Raw genomic sequence first — 13641 nt, 5'->3', positions numbered from 1 at the left:
AATAATAATAATTCCGAGTGTCCATCCTCTGTCCTTTGTACGTCATTCTTCTGAGTTAAACTTCTGTTCTCTCCTTAGCAGTCGAGTGGTCATGATTTTAAATTTACCCATGCCATTGTAAAAATATTACCAATTCCACATAGTAACCCATGTATCCTGTGGAATTCCCACCTGGATATAGCTAATCATTAGTCTAATCTGTACAAGCTAGATAACATACCATAGTTGTTTAGTTACCTAAGACTATACCAGAGCTTTAGGCTGTGATCAACATATATAAAATCTTTCAGTACAGTTTCTAAATATTTTTTAAAATGTGTTTGTGTAGAACAGAAAGACAGCTTGGGAGTACAGCTATTTGGGCATCTTGAAGAATGATCTTTTCTCTAATTATTGCTTGAGCCTGCTGAATTCATGAGTGTGCTGAATGATGGCTTAATGGCTTGAACTGCTCTTAATACAAGGTAGTGTTGGTATTTACCATCATATAATTTACTGCCATACAACAGATGACTTTAACACAGTTCCTTTTTTTTTGGCCCTCAGCAAAACTTAATGAATAAATGGGAAAATGTTGTAGCTTACAAGCCTTTGAGTTAAGGGCATCCGAGTTAGAAGGACGTACTGAAAGCTCTGGCATCTATCTCAGTACACTGAAAACTGAAGGAAATGGAAACTTTGCTAGGTTCTAGGTATGCACGTTCTGAATCACTGTAAACCCTATGGTTCATACTACTGTGTTGCAGCTCACTAAGACAAAATGTAGACCTGAGAGCCTCGTTAGAATTTTCTTTCCATGGTAGGAGGATGGATTACTGAGGCTGCTGGCTAGCATTCTGATTTAAGACAGAGATGAACATTAACATTCAAGTCTCTTAAAGTCTTTCCTAAATTTCTACATCATAAAATCAGAATAATCTGTGTACAGGCTTTGTATTTATAACTTGAATATTAAGTAGCATCTTGCCTTTTTCTTAGTACTGTCTCTCCATTGGTTACTTGAGTGGCCCTTATTAAGTAGAAGCTGGACCATTACCACTGCCCCCAACACCCACTCCCCTCAAATTCCCTTCCTGTGTGGCTAGAAGATTCAACATTTGTGATTGAAGAGAGCCAAACCAAGGAATAGAACCAAAGCATTCAGCTTGAAGGATTGAACTATCTATCTGAATTATCTGTCTACTGATAGAGCAGGCAATGGAGGGGAAATACTGTATATTTGAAGGCATTTATAGTAAATATTTTACTTGTTTCTATTAAAAATAGTGTTTTGTGGGGATGTATATGCTGAAGGTTATTCATTTTGTCTTGAAAAAGAAATTTTCATTATTACATAAAGTGAAACAGTAGATAGAAGAAAGTAGAAACATAACAGCAATCATTATAAATGTTTATAGACATAACTAAAGCCTTATCTAAAGTTCATCCTGTTTAAGGACATGTTTTATGTTGTACAATTCCTCTTAGAATATCAATCTAATAAGCACCAAATGAGGCTGAAGACAATGCTGTTATAAAAAATGGAGAAAAATGATTAAAATATGATAATTATACTGACAGCTTATATGCTCAATCTAATCAACTAAGCTTCCAATTTGTCATAATGTACACTCACTCATACATTATTGCTTAATTACAGCAACACTTCTATTTGGAAAGGTTGTCAATCATGTGAATATCCATCATTTTTCTTTTTTTTCTATGAAGGGGCATATTTTAAGCAAGGATTTGAAGCCTCTGTGCTATTGATTTAACCCTTGCAATACTTTTTATGCAAAAACCATAGTTCTTATTGAATGTTTTCTTTTATGCACAGATTTAGACAAGTTGATACTATGGAACATTATTCTTTTATATAAGAATTAATATACAGTATTCTAAAATGAAATTAAATATTGGCAGAATTCTGTGATTTTATAGCTATTAAGATATCTATGTGGTTGTATTAAAAGACAAAAGACACCTTTTTGAAAGAGAAACAGAAATTTGACTGGAGTATTTCCCCATTTGCCTGTGATCCATATTGATCAAGAAGCATAAGAGAAATGACAACGAGGGTGAAATTTAAATAGCTCTTTTATAAAGGACATGAGTGCTTATGGAAACAGACTCTACCCTTAGTAGATTTAGGCTTTATCTTACCTTTTACTTCATTTCCTCTGGCTCCATCATTTTTCTTCCAGTTCGTAAAAATGCTTAACACGTTGGCTAAAATGATCATATCAGTGCATCTGCCAGGGTCAGCTACTGAGAGTTTAGTAACTTCACCATGTAACCAAGTATACTCTAGCAAAGTAAAGTCATAAATTGAAACAAATATTCATATATTTAAAAGACTGAAGCTTTGTCTCAATTATCTTAAACATATCATTGACTGTATAATATATACATATGTACATGTGTATGTGCATCTTCTCTACATATAATATCCTATAGAATATATAGACTATAGCATATGTAGACTATAGTCTGTGTATGTATATATGACTATTTATGTATGTAGCATACTTTCAAGTTTTTAACCTAGATTATCTAATAGACCATTTTGTCAAGATGATCAGATTATTTGCTAAAAATTGAAAAAAAACTTATTAAATGTGGACATTTTTGGTCCTTAGGAATCAATGTTGTATTTTCTGTTTTTTGTTTTGTTTTGTTGAGACAAGAGTCTTGCTCTGTCACCCAGGCTGGAGTGCAATGGCGTGATCTTGGCCCACTATAGCCTCCACCTCCCAGGCTCAAGCAATTCTTGTGCCTTAACATCCCGAGTAGCTGGGACTATAGGCAGGCACCACCATACCTGGCTAATTTTTTTGTATTTTTAGTAGAGATAGGGTTTTGCCATGTTTATTAGGCTGGTCTCAAACTCCTGGCCTCGAGTGATCCTCCCACCTTGGCCTCCATAAAGTGCTGGGATTGCAGACATGAGCCACCATACCAGCCCTTTCATTATATTTTCTGTGATTCCACCCAACCACTAGAGTACACAAGTCCATGGGACTGACAGAGAAGCGAGTGGTGGGGTGGGGAAAGAGAGAGAGAGACAGACTTTATTTCTCCTTCATTTCTTTAAACAATATCTTTGGAAAGTGTAAAATAATGAAGCAGGTGTTCAAATTTGCAAGTTCCATTATTCCTTAAAAGCTAGGTTTGTGATGATGAGATATGCTGATATATACAGTGGTGAACTTGGAGTATGAGCCCAAGTTGCACTATATTTCTATCACTTTCATTGATTACTAACACTTAAGCAATTTATGTCAAGTGTTTTATTCTTTAAGACTTTAGATATAATTCAAGCTACAGCCAAGGGCCTAAGGGCATTTGTCACACACATCATTATTTTCAAGAAATTTATTTAAAACTTCATTACAAATGTTAAAATACAAAAATCTACAAGCACAATTAAAACTGAATAATAATAGCTTCATATCACTTGTATTTACAGTTTTGTTTTCAATCCTCAACCAAGTTCCTCAAACTGGGGTCCAATATAGGTTTACACCATAGGTCAAGTTTCATGTCCAGGTGGTTTTATTTCTTAATTTGTAAAATATTTTACTCTTTGTCTTTCTAAACTATAATTTCTTAACTAATAATAATCAATCATTGAAAATTGAAACACGTGACTATCAGATAGTCATGGATATTGCCATTAAACTCAAACGGAAAAATTATGGAGTCATGTTTACTAGACAAGGTGAGTTGGTATCAGAACCTACATAAAGCCTGCTTGGAAGTGTTTCAGTTACCATTGCTGGGTAACAAACTATCCCAAAACTTAATGGCTTAAAACAAAAACCACTTAATTATATTGCATGGATTTTAGGGGTCAGGAATTCATGCAGCTCTCAGCCAGGCAATTCTTCTAGTCCTCATTGCATTGATGAAGGTCATTCAGTGGGACTTAGATGGTGGATGGGGCTCATCTGGAGTCAGCAATAGCTTCATGCACATGTCTAGTGCCTTGGTACGGGTAGCTGGATGGCTGGGCACCACTGCAATTGACAACCAGAGCACCCCATGTGGTGTCTCTAGCATGACAATCTTGAGGTGTTCAGACAAGGCAGCTGGATTCTCCCAGAGCCAGTTTCTTAAGAGAACCACTGAATATATTTATCGCTTATACTGTGGCCAGTTTTACAGAATTACTGGCTATGCTGTAATATGTGCCTGATTTTGCCACAAGGATGGATGGCTTTGTAATTTGGTCTTCTGATCTAATTTTTGCTGTAAATTTCAATGGTTTTGTACCAAAATAACAAGGGCATTATTTTGAAGTTGGTCTGGAAAATTTCAATTTGTTTACCAGAGAGACCACTGGGTTTTGGGGAAAGGAGGAAGATGGGAGGAGAAAACTGTTATGTTTCATGCTATTATTTGACAATGTTTTCTTTTCTTTTTTTTTTTTTTTTGAGACAGAGTCTCACTCTGTCGCCAGGCTGGAGTGCAGTGGCGCGATCTCGGCTCACTGCAACTTCTGCCTCTTCAGTTCAAGCGATTCTCCTGCCTCAGCCTCCTGAGTAGCTGGGATTACAGGCACCTGCCACCGTGCCCGGCTAATTTTTGTATTTTTTTTTAGTAGAGACGGGGTTTCACGATGCTGGCCAGGATGGTCTCGATCTCTTGATCTCGTGATCCGCCCACCTCAGCCTCCCAAAGTGCTGAGATTACAGACATGAGCCATCACGCCCGGCCTTGACAAAGTTTAAATGCATTTTCCATTGATCATTTGTACAATAAAGTCTAATTTTATAAAATTCATCGCTATACATTTTTGTCAGGGGAACTGCTTAGGTAAAATCATGGTGATTACATATTCCCTTGTCCCAGCAAATAAATATTCACAGTCAATTTTTATACTGGAGACTGATAACTATTTGTATTGTATTAGTCCTAGTTTTAGTGTTTATGTACCATTTTTTGCTACTCTTTAGCATCCAAAAATCTATTTTTAATTATGCATCTATTTTTTAAATATGCATCTATTTTTGTGGATTAAATATGTCCTCATCATTATAATTGCAATCATCATCAGTTAACCTTTATTGAAGGAATAATATGTGGCAGGCACTGTTCTTAGCTCTTTATTATGTATTATCTCATTTATCCTTCATAACAACTCTGAGATTATTATTCATTACTTATCAACTGAGGAAATTGAGGCATGGAAGGATTAAGTCACTTGCCAGAACAATTTTCTGCTGCTAAACATTATAGAAACTGTGAAACTGAGAGTCAAACCTGAGTTACCTGACTGCACCAACAACAGCAATGATATATTTTTTAGGAACGTCGAGCCCAGTGTTCTTGCCTCAATTGCAGTCTTGCTGCCTCTGCTGTGTTTTTGCCCCAGTGTGGTGTGGTCCACTCTGCAGTCTTCCTCTTCCACCTGGCTCTGGGGAGCTGCCTCACTGGGCTTAGTGCCCCCACTTTCTGATGACTGTTTTGATACTTGACTGACTGATCTGGGGGAAGGTTCCAGGAGGCCATCCCAGTACACCGGTTTGAACTCTGCATCTCCATCATTAATCTGGTTGCCTTCTGCTGATATCATATGTTCATGCAAAATCTGGATCCAAACATCCTAAGGAGAATTTGGAGATGTTTATAAATATATCCAGGAAATAGCATACCTGAACATGTAAGGTGGGGGGATGAGTTTGAGGGGCTGAAACTATACGAAGAAGTTTTTGTTTCATACAACAAAACAGCTGACAATAATCTTTGTTTACTATGAAAGAAATCAGGAAAGAGTCAGGAAGAGTACCACATAATCAAACTCTAAGGAGGATTAGAATGAAGGGCGATTGAATTGTGTGGGGTTATGTGGGCAGTTCTTCTTGATACCACTCAAGATCCACTGAGCCCTGATCCCAGTGTGTGCCCAGGAGACACCAGGAAGAAAACAGGGACCTTCTAATATTCAAGAAGAGTATCATAGAGAGTTTAGGTTAGCTGTTAGGTTAGCTGTAGAGGAGAACAATCTGACATAAAGAATATTTAAACATTACACTGACATCCCTGGTAAATTTAAATCAAATGTCAGTCAATTGGATGAAGAGGAAAAAATCCAACCAGGCCATTTACTTAGTGGTGTTAGATCTATAAAGCCTATTAATGATCAACTGAATTCTTTATTGCCCTGATTAAATGTACCACACAGTTTGGTATCAACATGGGTGTCATTAGGGACTACAGAGAATCGATAATTTCATTCCATGATGATGCTTAAAAATATAATGACTGTCTTCGTATCTCAAGGAAAGCAGCTTTCTTTTAAAGAGAAAAGAGTAAACAAGATCATGCATTAAAATTGTTCTAGTTTTTCTAATCATTAACTATATATACAAATCATGACTGTGTGCATGTATATATAATTCATAAAAAGACGTAGATATATTTAACTGGTATTATGATTAAAATATTTAACACATATTTATTGCAAACCTACTATGTGTCAGATGTTGTATATAGGGACTTTTACATCCACTATCTTATTTAACATTGTGGTTAAATACTCATTTTCATTTTCCTTGTAAAAAATAAAATCTAATCCCTTTGTAGCCTGAGGGAAACCACTTAATCTTTATTCTTCAATTTTATTTAAAGTTGAGATGATAATATTTACCTCCCAAGGCACCATGCATACTATTAATTAATGTTGGCAAAGATCTTGAAGACAAAAAAAATGTGGAAATTCTAAACCTAATATCATGTTTTTATTCTTTACAGTGCCTTGATATCCTTTTCCTTTTTTATTCTACTTCTTATCAGTAAGGTAACTTTCTATTTGAAATAATTTGACATTGGCTATACCTATCATCTGTTATTAAGATCATTTGACTAAGGATGATATTTATCCTAATGTTTGCATATACATACCAAAATGTGTTCACCAAATATATGCAAATTTAACTCAAAACATTATGATGATTTTTTTATATTGGCTTCCATGAGATTTCAAATAGATATGAATAGCTAGAAGGGAATAAAAAACTGAGTTTTTGATTATCAGTTAATGAGATACTTCAAGATAGCTTCAATGTTAAGTAGGCAAATGGAAAGGATGGTCACTTGTCTTTTAACTTTTCTAATGGGCATCACATTCATCTAGGATGGCCCCATCCTCGCTGAATATGTTTTAGGAATACTCAGAATAATATTCTTATTCTTCTGAATCTACTTTGTAATACTTAAGCAACAATTTTATATACTTAATATCAACAGAAAAACTCTTTAAAAACTACAGTTGAATTGTGTTCTTCTTGAACTTCCCTGAAAATAATATTAAAGTTTTTCAAATATGGCTCATGTCATATGGTATTCATCTGACTCACAGTATTGTTTGATTCCTAATACCTGTAAGTGAAAGGACCTCAGAAATCCTCAAATAAAAAGAAATGAGCTTGCAAGTAAATAGAATGGGAAAATCCATGAACTTTTAGTGTGCTTTTTTAAAAGACCCAATGTTATAGTTAAAAAAAAAACTTATATTTCTCTCAAATCAATGTTAATATCAATCTCAGTGTCCCTTTCCCTTTTCTTCCATTTCCTACCCTAATATCTATATTGTGAGGTAATTCCGGAAAAGCGTTATCTTCCAAACTTACACAACATATTTGCCTTAATTTCTTCCATATTCTGAAATTTAAGGAATTAGTTTGGAAAATAACATTTTTTGATCAATAAGTGATTTATTAATCCTGTCTAAAATAACACATTTGTATATATAAGTTCTTATCAACTGTCCAAGATACAATATCAGCAGACAAAATCTGTGAGGAGTTTGCAAGCTATACTTCGGTTACAGTTAAAAAATGACTATTAGAATCAAAATAGTTTGGTGTATTTATAGAACAAAGCCAAAATTAGGGCAAAAGAGGGATGACCTTGGAGAATTGATTAAGCCATCTTTCATTAAGGAAATAATAGCATAGTAGGAGTTGAAAATTAGACAACTGAAGTGAAATTGATGTTGGGTGTGGTGGCTCATGCCTATAATCCTAGCACGTTGGGAGGCTGAGGCAGGAAAATTGCTTGAGGACCAGCCTGTGCAACATGGTGAGACCCCATCTGATAGGGTTTGGATGTGTCCTCACTCAAATCTCATTGTGAATTGTAGCTCCCATAATCTCCACATGTCATGGGAGAGACCCAGTGGGAGGTCATTGAATCAAGGGGGCAGGTTTTTCTCATGCTGTTTTCATGATGGTGACTAAGTCTCACAAGATCTGATGGTTTTATAAACGGGAGTTCCCCTGCACATGGTCTCTTGTCTGCTGCCATTTAGACATGTATTTGCTTCTCCTTGGCCTTCCACCATGATTGTGAGGCCTCCCCAGCCGTGCTCAACTGTAAGTCAATTGAACCTCTTTCCTTTATAAATTACCCAGTCTTGGCTATGTCACTATTAAGCATCATGAAAACAGACTAATACACCCTCTCTACAAGAAAAACAATCAGCCAGGTATAGTGACATGCACCTGTAGTCCCAGCTACTTGGGAGGCTGAGGTAGGATCCCGTCAGCTCAGGAGGTTGAGGCTCCAGAGCCAAGATCACACCACTACACTCCAGACTGGGCAACAGAACAAGACTGTCTCAAAAGGAGAAAAAAAAAAAAAGTTGAAATTGTTTAAAAAAAGCAAAACTTTTATACAAATGACAGATATTATTGTAATTATATAAACTGACATGAACTCAGGGGAAAAAGCATGTATTAAACTACTCCATGTTTCAAAAAAGATGGGATATAGAGAAATGTTACAATTCTATTCCAGACTGAAGAGTGCTCACAGGGTGACACTGAAATGTTCCAGACCTAGCAATATTGCTTACTTAAAGTTCATGCATAATGTGCACACTTAGGAGTATTTCATGCTTTCAAAACAAAGTCTCCAGAATGGAAATAGAAAGACTTCCAAAAGAGGAAGTTCTGGGGATCTTGGGACTGAGGGAAGCCATGTTTTTGAATGAATGAAAGGTGGTAGTTCATAATGAAAGGTAGTGTGTGCTGCCTTATTCTTCCAGCTTCTGAAGCCACACTTTCCTATGCTTTAAAAAAGACCCCAAAACTTCTGGCTAATGACATTTAGTCAATTAAGAAATGAATTAAAATTAAGAACTCTACCAGTGATAGAATTGGGAATAAGCTTTAAATTCATTTCTGTGTGAAAATAAAATGAAACAACTACGAGAACAGCAGCTATGAAAGTAACAGAAGGTAAACAGTACAAACTGTGAGAAAAATAATGCATAATTAATACAAATCAAGATGTAAGAGGAACTGTGAATATGCTAATTTTTGAATTTTGCCCAGCAGGGAATCAGTCAATTAATATTGCCTAAAAGGGAAACCTCTGGTGTCAAAGTTATCAAAAATTAAATAAAAATTTTTCAAAAAGTGAAACTGGTTATTTGGTCAATAACTAAATTGTTTCATAATGCTTTTTCCACTTGATTTTAGAAATTAATTCCTTCTGAAGTAGAAAATATTTTTCAGAAGTTTAACAGATCCTTCAATTACATTTTAGACTCTTGCTGCTGTCAAAAAAATTTAAAGACCTTTCATTTTTAACTGCCATTGCTAATGTGATTCCACCTTATAAATATTATCCGTCAATATATCAATTCACTTTTGCTTTAAAATGTATACTTGCATGTGGTCATCTGGAATGATGATCACTTAGTATAAATGAAATTATATCTGAGTGTTGACATGTTTAAGCAATTATTACTTTCATCTTTGTAACTGGATTTCTTATAATAGGCATATATATTTTAATGAAAAATCCATATTCTGTAAAACACTGTGAATAGTCATAGACCATTCATATAATGCTTTATAATAAACAAGTAAACTAACAGCCGTACAAACCTGGGTAGGTCAGAATGTGGGTGCAGAAAGACAAGGAAAAGGAGGCAGAAACCTTTCAACTAGGAAGATAATATTCACTAAACATATAGATATGTTTGAATTTTAGGGCAAATGCTAAGAGTGTTAGAACAGAAAGATAACAGCTATTTGGCACATGATTGAAGAAAATATTTTTATTTGGTAATTTTTTTTCTGTAGAGTTCAGTGCTTCCTCTGAGAGAGGAAATTCTTACCAATGTACGTGGGATGGCTCCTCCAAAGTGAATTACAAAGATTAATGGCTTTAGGAGCACTTGTCCATCCCGGTCCCAGACTCCAACCCCATGGTGAGAAATAGGTGAGCATTCCTCTGTCAGATATGAGGACTTCAGCTTCTATGCTGTCTGGTATTCAGAAGCCAGAGGAAGTGTCTGGCCTATGAAGTGCTAGGAGAATGTGGGATGATGGAAGATGCTGGTTCTCATGTGTTCCGTACCCTTAATTGGGTCAATGGATAGGGGTAGGGACAGTTCCAGAACATGAAAATATCACATTGTGAGAATTTCATGCAGGGCCAACATTCAAAAAGGAACTCAAAATGATGCTTCTGTGCAAATAGAGCACTAGATCTGTTTATAAATACTGAACAAAAGACATGAAGAGACAATGTATGTTAACTACAATGAGTGAATGAACATAAAACTGCCCAACTCACTTGGAATAAAAGTCAAATTTTGCCATTTTATGTGATGCAACCATTGTTTAGCATTATAATACCAATGTAATGATCTGCGGCACTGTTCATCCTAATCTGCAGTTACCCAAGCCTTAGATCATGAGTAACTAGCTGCTAGGCTATTTTCCGTGGTCCCTTGCTTTTGCTTTAATGTAAAAGTCTGTTATGAGAAAAGATTTTAAAAGTTCAGACAAAAAAATCAATTCTGTAAGAATTAAAGGGTTAAATCTTATAAAGTCAGGAAAATGTAAAACTAGAAAAAGAAGAAAAGAAATCAATGCTTTTTTGATCTCAGCATATATGTCAAAGAGCAATAAAGAATAATGAAGAACATAACATCCAACTAAAAAAGGTAAACACTGTACCAAAAAATACCCATAAACTTAAAAAGTAGAAGACAATACGACTTTATAAAAATTCAGAGTTCAGCCCTTAGTATAGCAAACCTAATTTTCAATTAATAAAATCATTAGCATGCAAAGGACGTGAAAAGCAATTTTGAAAAACTAAAAATTGCCAATTAACATATGGTAAAAGAAAATTTGCCAGTAATAAAATGAATGAAAAGTTTTTAAATCAGCTGTCATTTTGCATTTCTATAATGAAAAATAGTAAAATCTGATCATATTATTAACTGTTATTGAGAGTTCAATGAGATAGGGACCTTCATACACTGCCAGTAAGAGTGTATATATTTTGATACTAATTATCTGGAAAGCAAATGGGTAATGTGAATTTCTAAAACAGCACAGCCTTTGACCTAGTAATATGACTTCAGGAACTCCATCCTAATATATCACATACAAAGATATATTGTTTATAACAGCAAAATTTTGGAAACAGCTTAAAAATTCAACAATAAGGAAATGACTAAAGAATAATGGAAAATCATATTTTGGAAACTAATGGCCTGAGACAATGCTTATTACTCAATATGAAATGAAAAAAAGCAGAACCCAACTCAACATACACAATAAGGTTTCAACTTTATGAATCATGTATTGTATGTTTGTTTGTATTTATGTATGTATAGAAGAAAGAGAGGTGGAGTAAACATGCCAAAATGCTATTAGTAATACTTTTTCTAGTTTGTAGGATTGTACATAATTATTTTCATCTTCATACTTTACTTTTATGGTTTTTAGAACTAGAATGGATTAAAATCTCTCTCTTAAAAAGTAAGTTTTTTTTATAATTGAGGAAAGTAACATCCCTTCTCAAAATTTATTCCAAAGAAATAATACTCGATTTATGAGGAACACTATGCACAAGGAAATTTATCACAGAATTATTCATAATCTTAAAAATTGCCAATAATGATAATGCCCATTAATAAACGGGATAACTAGTGCAACATCTTTACAATAAAATTTACCACATTCATATAAACAAATACTGTGATTATTATGTAAAGATATGGAAAATATTTAAATGGAGAAAGGTCACCAAATGGCATGCAAAGTTTGATTAAAATTGTTAAATGTATACAGATATACATATGTGCACATAAAATATTCTTTAAAATTCCAAACACTAATAGTTCTGTGTTCAATGGTGAGTGAAGATTTTTACCTTTCTTTTCAAACTTTTTTATGAATACTTATTTCCTTTTTTACGGTAAATCTTCACTGGATGTTAGCCATAAGGCCAAGAAGCAATGATAAACTTTTTCTTTCTTTTGAGACAGAGTTTCGCTCTCGTTGCCCAGGCTAGAGTGCAATGGCGCCATCTCGGCTCACTGCAACCTCTGCCTCCTAGGTTCAAGTGATTCTCCTGCCTCAGCCTCCCGAGTAGCTGGGATTACAGGCATGCGCCACCACACCCTACTAATGTTGTATTTTTAGTAGAGATGGAGTTTCTCCATGTTGGTCAGGCTGGTCTTGAACTCTCAAACTCAGGTGATCCGCCTGCCTCGGCCTCCCAAAGTGCTGGGATTACAGGTGTGAGCCACCACGCCTGGCCCGATAAACTTTATTTAGAAGACAAACCATAATATCTGAATCAAGAAACAATAATGAGCACAATCATTCATTTCAATTCTTTGTATTTTTCTTTCTTAATGTCTAATCATTTGTGTGGATGCAGGTCCTCACTCAGCCTCATTTTAAGCATGAGTGTCAGTGTTTGTCAGGGAAATGTCGTGGGCTTCCATTTTGATTTTATAAGGTATTGAGTTAATGGACTCATTTACTTCACATTTCAGGATGTACGCATGAGAAACATCTTCCCTAAGTTCACTTGTCCTCTTGGGCCAAGGATACTGATGTTCCACATGTCTATGGAGCTTGTCTTTTACCCTCAGAGCCAGAGACCATTTTTAAGGATGACGCATATTTGGCTATATAGGTCAAGGTAAATTTGGTTTAAAAATCTTTTATAACAATACCTCGTATATGATATGTGATATAAACATGAGACAGATTCAATATTTTATGAGATAGTTTTATTCTGTGATAGGTTCTCATGTACATTATTAAATGATCACAATAAAGGTATATGCATTTAAGAACCATCCTTCTGTGCAATAGAATTCAGCACTATAGGAATCCCAGCTACTCTGGAGGCCGAGGCAGGAGAATCGCTTGAACCCGGGAGGTGGAGGTTGCAATGAGCTGAGATCGCACCACTGCACTGCAGCCTGAGAGACACAGCAAGACTCCATCTCAAAAAATAAATAGATAAATTAAACAAAGCTACCAACTTTTGGAAAGGAGATTTTGTCTGATACTTAGTTTTATTTCTTCACTTAAGGTAATAAAACTGTTTTGAAATTGTTCATTCCACTGGGATGGGACAAGGGAGAAATAAATAAAGCAATGCAACTGTGGAAATTTCCCTCAAGAAGATGAACAAAGCATCCATGGGAAAGGTGACTTGCTCTAGCGAGGTCTTTGGGTTATGCCCTTTCTTTGCTATTATCAAAATCTATCTATTTCACTTCACTAGTTGCCAAAAAAAAATGGGGGAAGGAAATAAGAGGCCACAGAAAATGAAAAATTGAAGATGAAATATACATACATGTAAAATCTCATTGGATGAAACATACAT

At 35.2% G+C, this 13641-nt stretch overlaps 1 long non-coding RNA gene across 1 annotated transcript; it reads left to right on the top strand.

Annotated features, from left to right (window-relative positions):
* The first annotated feature begins 10076 nt into the window (after positions 1 to 10076).
* Positions 10077 to 13305, top strand: LOC129136048 (uncharacterized). The gene is made up of 3 exons (XR_008537313.2): positions 10077 to 10215; positions 12797 to 12945; positions 13122 to 13305. It is a non-coding gene; the product is annotated as an uncharacterized LOC129136048 (long non-coding RNA).
* Positions 13306 to 13641: the final 336 nt, after the last annotated feature.

This window comes from Pan troglodytes, chromosome 1 (assembly GCF_028858775.2).
Source record: "Pan troglodytes isolate AG18354 chromosome 1, NHGRI_mPanTro3-v2.0_pri, whole genome shotgun sequence".
Classification (NCBI taxonomy): domain Eukaryota; kingdom Metazoa; phylum Chordata; class Mammalia; order Primates; family Hominidae; genus Pan; species Pan troglodytes.
This window is presented reverse-complemented; position numbering and strand designations above follow the sequence as displayed.